Source organism: Prionailurus viverrinus, chromosome D3 (genome assembly GCF_022837055.1).
Source record: "Prionailurus viverrinus isolate Anna chromosome D3, UM_Priviv_1.0, whole genome shotgun sequence".
Taxonomy (NCBI): Eukaryota; Metazoa; Chordata; class Mammalia; order Carnivora; family Felidae; genus Prionailurus; species Prionailurus viverrinus.
Window position 1 is genome coordinate 50,698,705 of NC_062572.1, and position 13,315 is coordinate 50,712,019.

Consider the following 13,315-nt stretch of genomic DNA (forward strand, 5'->3'; position numbering starts at 1 on the left):
CAGTCCAGCTAATGAGGTCAAGGTCATGGCTTTATATCTAACACTGGCCAAAGACCATGGCCCTTTTCCTTGGCTACAGACCACACCCCCTCTTTGGATGAGCTGAATGTTTCCTTACTGTGAGGACATCACACACACTGCTGTGTCTAAAAGTTCTCTCTCTTTTTTCTCCAAGTATGCCTCAAAAACTCCTAGGAGAATATCGATTTGGCCTTTTCGAAGAGGTGTTTGGTGAGATGCAAGGTAAAAGTTAAAAGCCTGCTGTGGAAAATTGTTGGCTGGTTAAAAGATAATATTGAGCTGTTCTTGGCAAAACCAGTTTTCACATAAATGGTGGGCTTCAAAGGTAACCTATGAGATCTGTATTATAAGGAAATGTGGTAGAGTGATCCCCTGATTAGAAAAAAGAAATCCAACAAATAGTTAAAAATGTTTATGCAGAACAACAACAAAAAGTTGTTTTATAAATACATTTTTTCTTTATATTTTATTTTAACGTTTATTTATTTTAGAGACAGAGAGAGACAGAGCATGAACTGGGGAGGGTCAGAGAGAGGGAGACACAGAATCGGAAACAGGCTCCAGGCTCTGAGCTGTCAGCACAGAGCCCGACGTGGGGCTTGAACTCATGAATCGTGAGATCATGACCTGAGCCGAAGTTGGACACTTAACCGACTGAGCCACCCAGGCGCCCCTCTTTATATTTTAATTATTACCCAGAAGGGGCCAGAGTAAGAGCGCTTGTTGCCAGCATTACCTGAGGAGCTTTCTAGAATCCACTGGTCTTGAATCCCCTGAGGAAGGGGCAACTACTAATATTTTCATGAGGGCTTTTGAGCATTTCAAGCACTTTCTTGATTTTGATAGTAGGGTAAGCTTTTAAATACATAGAACTGAGAGTATCATCATACAGCTATATATGACGGGTGGTACCTCGCTCTTATATAGGTTCTAAACTAAAATCTTACGGGCTTTCCAAACATGCAACAAAGAACAGTTCCCGAGGGAGATTTGCAATTTGAGGTGTTCCAAGACTGAATCCCTCAAGGAAAGCAACCAAGAGAAGCCAGCTTTCTCTTGTCTTGATGCTGCAGTTAAACAATGAACAGACATAATTCCTGGGTGCATGAGAAGAGTCGGGTAGGAGGAAACCAGTTAAACAAAATCTAGTACTAACCGAGAAATAGCTGTTTACAAGAAGAAAGAGACTTTTACAATCTGTCTACATAATTAAAACTTATCTCAGAAGAAAGAGGATAGAAGAAAACGCATAAATCAGAACAGAGCCACGAACCTGTGGGAATAGTAGATGAGAAAGCCAAAAGAAGTAGTCCTTGAGGGTTTGCAGAGGAAAATTATTACCTACGATGCTGGAAAGAGATGAAGAATTTGCCCTTCCTTTCTTCGGGAGATGTTGCTCTACGCTGACATACCCTCCTGGGTAAGAAGTCAGGAGAAAACCCATAATTGTTATTATGGCAGATGTGAGTAGGATTGAGTGATTAAAGCCACAAGGCAGAAAGGCAATCTGGTGTAAAACGAAGAGATACATTTGATTTTCTCCCATCTCAGTCCATTAACCCAACGTTGGCATTAGGAAATGGCTCTCATTAAACAAAGGTGAGGCGGGAGGAGCAGCAGTATTGCTTTAAGCAAACCTGAAGGTCAGTTGTGATGGGAAAACACACCTATTTGGAGATCATACATCTACCTCTATGCCTGCAGGAAAAGTGCAGACTACTGGAGATTGAAATTACTTGGAATAATGCTATTTTATGTACAAGCGTTATACAACATTTCCATGGTCAAAGGCTTCCTGTATTTCATACAACTCCTTCCTCTCCCCAGTCATATAAACACAGTACCTTGAACCTAACGGGTACCCAACAGTGTGTACTCAACAGTGTGTGTTGCACTGAACTCAATGTGGAGCTCCAGTAACAAAATACAGGTAAATTAACTAATTTTCTAGTTGTACTTGGGAAATCCTTAGTCTAAGTTGTACTAGAATCCTGAAAGAGGAATTATGTGACTTTGTTAAAAATTTTTTTCTATTTTTATTTGCAAATCCTATTGATTTGTCCCAAATGAATATAAAAGATACACACAAATAATTGTTTCACTGCATTATCTCTTTTCCAACCCTTTAAAAGATTACTCTTTTAAGATGTTCAACATCAGTAATCATCAGGGAAATGCAAATCAAAACCACAGAGGGATATCTCCTCAAGCCTGTTAGAATGGCCATCATGAAAAAGACAGATAACCAGTGCTCACATGGACGTGGAGAAAAGGGATCACTTGTCTACTGGTGGTGGGATTGTAAATTGGTGCAGCCACTTATGGAAAACTGCGTGGAGGGTCCTCAAAAAATTAAAAACAGAACTACCATATGATCCCACAATTCGACTTCTGGGTATTTATCTGGAGGAAATGAAAACACAATGTCAAGAGATATCTGCACCCCCACGTTCACAGCAGCCATATTTACAATAGCCAAGACACGGAAATAACCTATGCGTCCATCGATGGATGAATGGATAAAGAATATTACTCAGTATAGTCTTATCATTCTTAAGGTGCTGAGCATCTTAAACTTACACAGGGCTGTATGTCAGGTATATCTCAGTAAAATGGGAGAAATTAATTTAAATAACCCTGGTTACCAACAGAAGCATTTTGGGACTTGAGTATACTAATACTAGATGGAGGCAATTTATTTAAAAGGAAATTATAAGTTGTCCAGTTGAGCAGAAGTGTATGATTTTAAGGAGGGAGTCATGAAATTTAGAAAGGCTGGTTTGGAACAATGATGTAATTTGGTGTAGAAGAGCTGAGTCAGGAGATTGTCTGTCTTCAACCTCCACCTTTGCACGATGTCAGCAGTCCTTGCCATTCTCTCTCTCTTTCCCATTCTCTGAGCAAATAAGAGACCATTGGGGATGACCTTTCTCAATTTACCACCTGCCCTAACAAAGTTTACTGTCATCTGTCCCCACCCACACTTCTTTGCCTGGATCTCCTCCCGGGCTCCCATGAAACTCAACTCCATTAATACCACCCAGCCTGGGTCTTTTCCTGAACCTCTTCCCTCAGTGACTTCCTCTGTAACCCCTCCCACAACTGCCCTATTGCTGTCATTCCCTGATGAGCCTGAAGACTGAGCCCTCTGGATTGCTTCAGGTGCCTATCTCCCAGCCATCTCTCCACCCACAGGTGCCCAGGAAGCAGAAGATGTGATGAGGCTCTCAAGTTGTGTAGGGACTGAAACTTTATAATTGCTTGGGTTTTTACTTTGTTTTGTTTTGTTTTGTTTTTTTCCTATTCTAGTTCCCTCCTCTATGAATTTCCTGTTTGTACCTCTTCCCCATTTTTCTTATTGATGTGTAGTTCCTTATGTGTTTGGATGACAGGTCTTTGTCAGTTACAGACATTACAAAAATCTTCCTGTCTGTGACTTATTGTTCCTTCTATCCTCCCCCGCTCCTTTCCTTTGCTGATGGTGTGGTTGTTTTATTAAGCAAAAGTTTTAAATCAAATTTTGTCATTCTTTCCTTCTTGATATATCAGTTAGAGTCTTGAAAGAAAGGATATACTGAAGCTCATGAAATTGTGGGGAGGTTAGTCATGGGATAATTCCTAAAGACTAATCAGGGTTTTGGGAAACCAGCAAAGGATAGAGTAGTTCCTAAGGGTGAGTAACAGCAACCACTCCTAGAAGTGAAGAAAGAAAGTAGAGAACTATTTTTGGACCCTGGAGCAGGGCTGGAAGGAGAGAAATGGCTGATAAGAGCTGTCACGTATTGCACAGGGACACAGACAACATGCTATAGGGGGTTTTAAGGGAACCAGAAGAATTACTAACCCATCCTCAATTTCTTCCTGCCCTTACCTTGTCAGTGACTCTCATTTGGCAGACCCAACTGAAAGCCTGAGGAGATCCTGCTATTTAGGACAACATGGAGGAAACCTGAGGGCATTATGCTAAGTGAATAAGCCAGACAGAGAAGGACAAATACTGCATGACTTCATTCATAATGGAACCTAAACAAGCCCCCCCAAACCCAAAAAGGGAAACTTGTTATGTACCACATTATGGGGAGCTTTGCAATCACAAAGCATGGTAGAAATGGGAGACACCAAGTTTGTGTTCTTTATGAATTTTCCAAGATAATATTTCTTATCTTCAAATATTAAAATTATTCTTCTATATTTCCTTTCAAAAGTTTTAAAGTTCTGCTTTGCATTGAATACTTGAATCCACCTGGAATTTATTTTGTGTATGTTGTAAGGTATCCATTCTATATCAACATTTGTCCAACTCCATTAATTGAGTAGGTTATCATTTCACTACTGATTTAAAAAAAAATTTACTGTTTATTTGTGAGAAAGAGACTGAGGCAGAGAGTGTGAGCGGGGGAGCGGCAGAGAGAAAGGAAGACACAGAATCCAAAACAGGTTCCAGGCTCTGAGCTGTCAGCACAGAGCCCCACGCAGGGCTTGAACTTACAAACCCGCGAGATCATAACCTGAGCCCAAGTTGGATGCTTAAACCACTGAACCACCCAGGTGCCCCGCACTACTGATTTTTAATGCTGATTTTGTTACATTTCAAATTTTTATATGTGTCTGTTACTGCTTCTAGACACTATTCTGTTCTATTGGCCCAATGTCATACTTTTGTGCAAACATCTGGGCCTATCTTAGAGGGATGGAAAATGAATATGATTATTGATTTAATTCTGTTAATGGTTATTTGCTTACTCATTCCTCATTCTACCTTTTTTAGTCAGCATTAGGAAATTATATTGCCTCCAGAATTATCATGTCCTTTTGGTTTCCAAGTATATCAGTATAAGCTGTTCATGAGATTTTCTTATTATTTTACAGATCTTTCATAGCTCTAGGTATAGCCGCCTTTCCATTCTTAATGTTATGTATTTATGCCCTTTTGCTTTGATCATTCTTGCTAGAGATTTGTCTGTTTTATTTAAAAGTATATTGTAATTCCTGTCTTCCCCCTCTTTTTTTGTTCTTGTTCTCTATTTCACTGATTTCTTCTCCTATCTTTCCTTATTCTATTTCTTTTCCTTAGGGATATCTGGAGTTTTTTTCCAGTCTTTTAGTTGAAAATCAGTTCATGTATTTTAGATCTTCTGTTTCATAAAATACATTTATATAAGGCCACAAATTTCCTCTACAACTACAAACTACACCTTTAGGTGTAGTAGTTTTGTTGTCATTCACTTCTAAATATTTTGTAATTTAAATTGATTTTATACCTTTTTTAAATGTTTTTTTCTCCTCCTTGTGTTAGACTTACAGTTTTCCTAAAGTTACCTAATGTTCTCTGCTCCTTTCTGATTTCTTTGAATCCATAGATTTTTATTACTGTTAGCTAAGCAGTTAAAAAATAAAACTTTCTTAGGTATGAATTTTTCTAATAAAGTTTATAGCTTTTACAGGAACTTCAGCATGCTTTAAATAGACACTGAATTATTTCCTCACCCTGATTATGTCTGAGATTTTCTATTTAAATCCAATTATTTAAAAGCAATATTTATTATTAAGTGACTGAAGTTGCTGGTATTTTATCAATTTCTGTATTTAGTGTTGATTTTTGAGGGCTATACCTTCTTAGTTCACTTTCTTTCTTATTGAACTACAGCCTTAAATATTTCTGCTAGTGGATATCTGAGAGTTACATTACCTTAGATTTTGTATGTATAAAATTATCTTATTTTTGTCCTCATTCTGGAATGATGGTATGGTTAAATATGAATTGAGGTTAAAAATGATTTTCTCTCTCAGCACTCTGGAAACTAAGAACCATTCTTTTTCTTTCTAAACTGTAATATGGGTTAATTTTTCTGAGCTACTTCTCTAATTTACCAATCTATTTTTGTCTATGCTAGTATGTATTCTGCCTATTGTATTCTTCCCAACACTGTAGACTTTCACAGTATCCTAATTTCCCCTTTTCCATATCCATTTGTTCTTGTTTCATTTTTTTAGCTAGGATGCAACAGGAAGTTATGCAAATCAGAGGGCTGAAAGCTATTGGCAGAAGAGAGGAGAAGGGACAAAGGCAGGGAAAGAATGTGTTTTGTTTTGCAGAACCAACAGTTCCAGCCAAGGAGATGCCCAACTTGGTGTTACACCTGATAGTCCCTTGCTAGGTATGTCTCATCCTATAGCTCTTAAATGAGCCAGTTTTAGCTATATTGGAGCTGAAATCCCCCTGAGTTGTCCTGATGTTACTTTTAGCTCTTTATAATATTAAGCTCTCCTCCAATGGGGCAAGTTTTCTATCATTTTTGAACATAGGATGTAGGCGTTAGCATGGGGACGTGCGCTAGGTGATCGCAATTGAACTGAAGTGTTTATGTAAGCTCCCTCCATTCCCTAATACACTGAATAAAATCATCTTGTACTAACCCCATGGGGAGACAGTGCTTTGAGAAAACTCTCCCAGTCTCCTTACTTGTAACAAGTAATAAAAAAGTTCTTTGCTTTCAACACTTCCTTGGGTTGTGTTCAACTTGGTGCACGCCAAGTGGTGAACCCCCTGAGTTTGGTTACAATTATTCTCTGCTTTTCATGTTTGGGATGTTGTTATTTATAATAGAAAATATATATTTGGTCTTCCTCTCTGTTTTTTCACACAGAGCTCCTAAGACCCGGACTTTTCCTCAGTGATAAGTGATAAAGGTGTCTTTTGTTATGTTAATAAGCTGACTTTTGCAGAGCCCAAAGGTGGGTGCAGGTTGCCAAGGGAACCAACCTTGACAGAGACCTGGAACTTTCAGTCCGAACCCCTGACTTGTGGAGACAGGTGAGGTGTTAGAGTTGAATTAATTACCAGTGGCCAATGATCTAATTAATTGTGCCTATGTAATATTAGAAGGCACCATAAAACCCAAAACAACACGGTTCAGAGAGCTTTCAGGTTGATGAACCGGAATGCATCCACAAGAATGTGACACACTTCAGTTCTGTGGGGACAAAAGTTCCTGACCTTTGCCTGATGTCTGGCTATTCATCTCTATCCTTTATAAATTCTTTTATAATAAACCAGTAATCCAGTAAGTAAAATGTTTCTCTGAGTCCAGTGAGCTTCTCTAGCAAATTAATGGAACCTGAGGAGAGGGTTGTGGGATCTTCCAATCTATAGCTAGTTGGTCAGAGGTATAAGTAACAATCTGGGCTTGTGACTGGCATCTGAAGCCCAAGGTGTGGGAGTAGGGGGGATGGGGAGGTGGAGGATGGGTGGGTGTGGGGCGGTAGGGTGAAAAGGTCTTGTAGAACTGAGCCCTTAACCTGTGGGATCTGACACTATCTCCAGGTAGACAGTGTTAGAATTGAGTTAAATTTATGTGATACCTGGTCAGTGTTCATGGAGAACTTCTTGGTGGTATTGGCTAAATCACACATACCAGAGAGTTTTATACACTTTAATTAGAAACTATCCTTTACTCTTTGACTATTTACATGTATTTGAAAGTTTTTGTCAGATTGCACAATAAAAACTAAATTTTGCTTGTAATTTTGCTTGTAAATCTCTTAGCAATAGATTTATTCATGATCTTGGAATTAAATTTTTTTAATGTTTATTTATTTTAGAGAGAGGGTGAGAGAGACAGACAGAGACTGACAGACAGAATGAGAGTGGGGGAGGGGCAGAGAGAGAGGGAGATGGAGAATTTGAAGCAGGCTGCAGGCTTTGAGCTGTCAGTCCAGAGCCCAATGTGGGCTTGAACCCTGTTGATGTGAGATCATGACCTGAGCCGAAGTTGGACCCTTAACTGACACCCAGGCACCCCCATGATCTTGGAATTCTTATGAGTAAGCTCATTTTGGATGGAATAGTTTTTAAATTCTTATTTTCCTTTTTCTCTTTTTCTCCATCTTTTGTCTGTTTGCCATTCCTTACTTATCAGTAGCCTCCAAATTGTACTTTGGGCTCCTATCCAGAGATAAGGTTCACTACTGTGGGCTTGGAGTTTTTGATCTAGGGTGATAGTGGGGCAGTTGTCTTCCAGTCAATAAGCCTAACTACCAGTTCCCACACAGGATTTAAACTCCCAGATAGGCCAGCAGCTTCCACATCCAAAGCCTAACAGACTCATAATTTCTGCCTATTTCACCAGTTTTGCTTGTTTACTTCTGTTCCTGATTGAGTCTGGTTTTATGTTCTTCTTCTTCTTCTTCTTCTTCTTCTTCTTCTTCTTCAATGTGATCTTCCATTGGCCTTTTTGGGGAGCAGACTAGGAATACCAAAACATAAACATACTTTCTTCTCTTGACCAGAAATCCCTATGCAAACTTTTCAGACTTAATTTTATCTGCAAAAATGGGACAATGAAATATGCCCTATATATCTGATAGCTTTAGAAAATATTAAATAAAACAGAATATGCGATGATCTTTTGGAAAAGTGTAAAAACAGTGTATAATTATAAAGCATTTTGATAATCCGGTTTAAGGAAATTAGGTTTTTATGTGATAGCTATTATGGGCATATAAATTTTTAAAAATATATTATCTTTATCAACCATAGTGAAATTAAATTGTAGTATTTAGTCTAATGATATTTAGCCAATTATGGACAATATTTTATTTAAAGGGAGAAAATGTAGATAGTACCCATCTTATTTAGTCATTGTAAAATACATCAGCAAAGACCCTTTTTCATGGTTAACAACCATAAAACCATCAATCTTGACTGAATTACTCTGAAATGAATGAGAAAGGTGACCTTTATTTATATTTATTACTTAATGTATTTACTATTTTAGAAGTTAAACAACTCTTTTAATCCATTTTATTACTGTGCAATTTCTGAAATTCTATAAGCAATTTCTATATATTTTCACTCAATCCTTAAACATTTTTTAAACTTATCATTTTGAAATAATTTTAGAGTCACATTAATGTTGCAAAAAATAGTAGAGTCCCTGTGTACCCTTTACCCAGCTTCCTCCAATGATAACATTTTATGTAACCAGAGAACAATTTATCAAGACCAGGAACTTAACAACAGTGCATGCTAAAGGCAGAAGAATAATGCCCCCTCCCCCAAAGAGACACCTCCTCATCATTGAAGACTGTGAATATGTTACCTTGCATGGCACTGGGGAATTAGGGCTGCGGATGAAATGAAGGTTTTGCTAATCATCCGATTTATTTAGGGAGATTATTCTGGATTAGCTGGGTGGGGCCAATGTAACCACAGGGGTCCTCATAAGTGTAAGAGGGGAGCAGCCGAGGAGGTCAGAGTGACATGATGGGAGAACTCAACCAGCCTTTGGTAGCTTTGGAGATGGTGGAAATGGAGGAAGGGAACCAGGAATGCAGGTGGCCTCACAAAGACAAGAAAGAAAATGGATCCCCCCTGGAAACTGCAGAAAGCAACATGGACCTACCGACCGGCACCTTGATATTAGTCTGTGTCACACTACACACAGAACTTCAGGATCATATATTTGTGCTGTTTAAACCACTAAATTTGCTAAAATCTGTTATAGGGCAATGACAACTACTACAGTACCTTTTAAAAGAAGACAGTTTGTGAAATTGCTATGAATGGGTAGAATAATACTGATTTTTTCAAATATCTTTTGCATGGTTTCTCAAGTATAGTGTTTCTTGGTCTATTTCTGTAATAGCTCAATTGTTCAAGTTTTTTGTTCTGTTTTGTCACACGGAACACAAAAACAGATTCCTTTACTAGACACTAATTTATAGGTGCTGCCTTATGAATTTTGTTACTTTGATTTCCTGTATAATTTAACAGGTACCTTCTACTTTTAGCTGTTGTAATGAAAATTTAATTATGATTAAAGTTTTTAAGAAGACAAAGCTTTGCCCTTATAATCCTTTGTTTTAGAAGAAAAAGTTTTAAGCTCAGATTATATATCCCAGTGTCCAGTGCAGATTTGTTTGTTTGTTTTCAGGCAACAAAAATCTATCTTTAGAGACTATATGAGACTAAAAGCAAACGCCCTTGCACACATATACTTAATACAAACATTTGTATTAGAGAGGGGGGAAACCAGGGGCACCTGGGTGGCTCAGTCGGTTAAGTGTCCGATTTCGGCTCAGGTCATGATCCTGCAGTCCGTGGGTTCAAGCCCTGCGTCGGGCTCTGTGCTGACAGCTCAGAGCCTGGAGCCTGCTTCGGATTCTGTGTCTCCCTCTCTTTTTGCCCCTCCCCCATTCATGCTCTGTCTCTGTCTCAAAAATAAATAAACGTTAAAAAAAAATTTTTTTTTAAAAAGAGAGGGGGGAAGCCACTTACAGAGGCTATTGTTAAATCAATTGTTCATCTCCTCTCTCCCACTTTTACTTGCGCCCCATTCTAAAGTGTTACGTACAGATGACACAGAAATATTATATTTGTTTATGTCATAGGAACTTGTAGTATATATTTACATGCCAGTCGGGAGTCATCAGGATCACATTAAGTAACACATACACAGCCAAATTCTGTTTTATTAAAGGGACCTATGAGGATAGAGGAAGGCCTGGGAAAGTTTTCTGGAGTCCTGGGATTTGGCCATGGTGATAAAGAAAATGGCAATTTGAGTGGTCACATTGGAGGTGATTTGAAGCAGTCATCGGCGGCAAGGGATTATATCAGATAAGGTGAAGGAGTTAGCAAGTCCAATAAAATGAGTGAGTGTTAGTTATTATAGTAGTTAATAATGTAACGTAAGAAGTGCTGCCTCACAGATGGCTTTCAGTCCACAACTGGGATCATTTGTGGTGCAACCAACAGAAATGGGCGGGTTACAAGTAAGTAGTGGAATGGAAGAATATTCAAGTGGATACTGTAGTGCCTCCCTGCCGTCCATTCTGCTTCTCTGTCTGGAAGCCACACAGTTTTGGAACAGACAGTCCTCACCTCCAGCTCCAACGATGAACCCAAAATAGTGTAATCCTAACAGGAAATTAATCCTATGTTCCCGGTCAGAACCTTCGTTTCCTGTGGCTGCCATAGCAAATGACTACAAACTTGGTGGCTTAAAACAACAGGAATTTATTCTGTCACATTTCTGGAGGCTGGAAGTCCAAAGTCAATGTGTAGTCAGGGCCCTACTTCCCCTGGAGGCTCTCTGGGAGAATCCTTCCTGGCTTCTGGTGGCTCCACTCTGTTTCCAGTGTCCCATGGCCTTCTCCTCCATGTGATCTATAAGGATACTTGTCATTGGATTTAGGGTCCATGCAGACAATCCAATATGAGTTGATCTCGAGACCCTTAATTTAATTATATCAGCAAAAACCTTTTTCCAGATACGGTCACAGATTCAGGGAGTTAGGACATAGACATATCTTTGGGGGGATCACCATTCAACCCACTATACCAGGTGACCCGGCTTTCCGTGCCCACAGCGATTGTTTCACGGATGGTCCAATCAGAGCAAAGCCTAGAGCTTTGGTTGGATGGTCATGGGAAATGATATTTTCTCTCCCCATGAATGTGAATAAGGAAGCTCATAGTTCACACGGCTGCTGGCAGCCTCTGCCCTGACAGAAGCCAGTGTGAAAAACAAGGCCACAGAAAGGAAGGCAAAGCTGAGAAAACTGAAAAGTTCCAACAGGACCTTGACTGTACTCACTCCGCCTCTGAATTTGTAAATTAGGAGAACCCATAAATTTCCTTTTATTTTTCAATCTACTACAAGGCAAGTCTGAGTACAATAAGAGAACTAAGCAATCAGCCATATGTGGAGTGTAGCATTTTTTGCAGCATACTCAGAAATAAATGGAAATGGAAATACGAACATTTTCTGAGCAGTTAGTACATTCCAGGCACTTTCGAAGCATTTTATATTGACTATTTAATTTAATTCTTGTAATAACTCTGTTATTTTCCCAGACAAGAAATCTGCAGGACAGGCCTACATAACCACACGGTCTGATGCAGGGTTCAGTAAGATGAGGTGAGAGGTACAGGTGGAGACACATCACAGAGGGTGATCAGATCTGTCCTGTGGACATGGGAGAGCCAAGGACAGGGCTGAAGGGAGTGGAGTGATCAGGCTTGCACTCTGGGAAGATCATTCAATTTGGAAATCCTTAGGCAGGGATTGGACTACATTACATTCCAATCCAAAACTCCTCTGTCTTTTTGTTTGTGAACATCCTCTTGTCTTTCATTACTAGAGGCAATTTACTGTAGCGTAAGTTGAATATGTAGTTACTTTGATAACATACAAATACATACATTACTATGCTACTGTGTACTACGTCGTAGTTAAATATGAAGATTTTGGAGCCTGAATGCCTGGGTGCAAATCACAGCTTGAAGATTTCCCAGTTCTGTGACATGGCTTATCATGTAAACTTTATGTGCCTCAGTTTCCTCACATCTAAACTGGAGATAATAAAAATACCCACCATGTGTGGTTGCTGTGAAATAAGTTAATACGTGAAAAATATTTAGAAGAACGCTTGGCCCATAGACACATTCTGCAATGTTAAGCTGTTAATATCTTCACATTTTACATATGCCCAGCACAGGGACACTTGTGCTATAGTTGATCAATAAGTATTTGTTGAAAGAGTGGGTATTTTTACTTTAAGAGGCAGTCTGTATCTACTCCCGAAATCATTGTTGCACTATATGCTAACTAATTTGGATGTAAATTAAAAAAATAAAATTAATTAAAAAAAGGCAGTCTGTTTTTGCTGTTAGACAGGTTTATTCTTTCAATTCAAGCCAATTCAATCCAATCAATAAACATCCATTCGGTCCAAATACAGCTAAGGCCCTGTGCCAGATACTGTAGGCAAAGCCAAAATGAAGAAGGTTTAATCTCTGATATTCATCAGAGAATATTTGAACCTACCTCCTCATAACTTAACACAGGTTGGTTCTAGTAGAGCCTTCTAGAACAACTCATAACAAATCTGTTCTCCTTTACATGACAGAGTTTCCAATTATTGAAAACAATTATCCTGTCTGCCCTTAATCTTTTTTACTCTGGGATAAACAATAAATATACACAATTCCTTCAGCCATTCCTTACAGGACAGGGTTTAGGAGCTTTCAATCAATTTAATCATCCTCCTGCAGACACATCTGAGTTTGTTAATGCTTTTCTTTAAACGCAGGGCTCAGAAGTAGATACAATAGATACAATAACCTCAGCATGATTGGGTGCATGGATAGTGTTATGAGGATTTGTACCACAAAAATAATAGCTAAACTTGTATAAATAAAACAGGTTATAGGTTAGAGCCTCAGGGGTTTCCTTCAGTCCAAATAAAAGGAGAATAGAAAGACCTTCCAAAAAATTTCAAAGGAAAG

The 13,315-nt window shown here is 38.8% G+C and overlaps 1 protein-coding gene across 1 annotated transcript in view; it reads right to left on the reverse strand.

Moving 5' to 3' along the window:
• Positions 1-13,315, reverse strand: part of CHST9 (carbohydrate sulfotransferase 9) — a 243,915-nt gene that overhangs the window by 203,862 nt on the left and 26,738 nt on the right. The gene's annotated exons all lie outside the window — the stretch shown is intronic.